This window comes from Trachymyrmex cornetzi, unplaced genomic scaffold (genome assembly GCF_001594075.2).
Source record: "Trachymyrmex cornetzi isolate Tcor2-1 unplaced genomic scaffold, Tcor1.1 scaffold108, whole genome shotgun sequence".
Lineage (NCBI taxonomy): Eukaryota > Metazoa > Arthropoda > Insecta > Hymenoptera > Formicidae > Trachymyrmex > Trachymyrmex cornetzi.
In genome coordinates this window covers 200,247-200,538 of record NW_017295631.1, presented here as the reverse complement: position 1 = coordinate 200,538, position 292 = coordinate 200,247, and positions in this window count along the sequence as shown.

Sequence of the window (292 nt, the reverse complement as noted above, 5' to 3'; positions counted from 1 at the left end):
AAAATCAAAACTTGTTGAATGAAAGTTAATATTGTAAAGATAAGTACAAAATATATACCTAGCAAATTTTGTTTGTGTATCATAGTAAAAATTAACTGTTTTCATGTTAGAATATGGCTTAAGCACTGGTTTAATAAAATAATTACTTTATTTATGTGATGAAAATTAGTATTACCATAATAAAAGTTAAGTCAGAATCATGTTGTGAGGGTTCATCGAAAATACAAGACATAGTAAAGTGTAATTTAAAATTATATATATATATTAAAACTTAATATAAAATTTTCTCCGT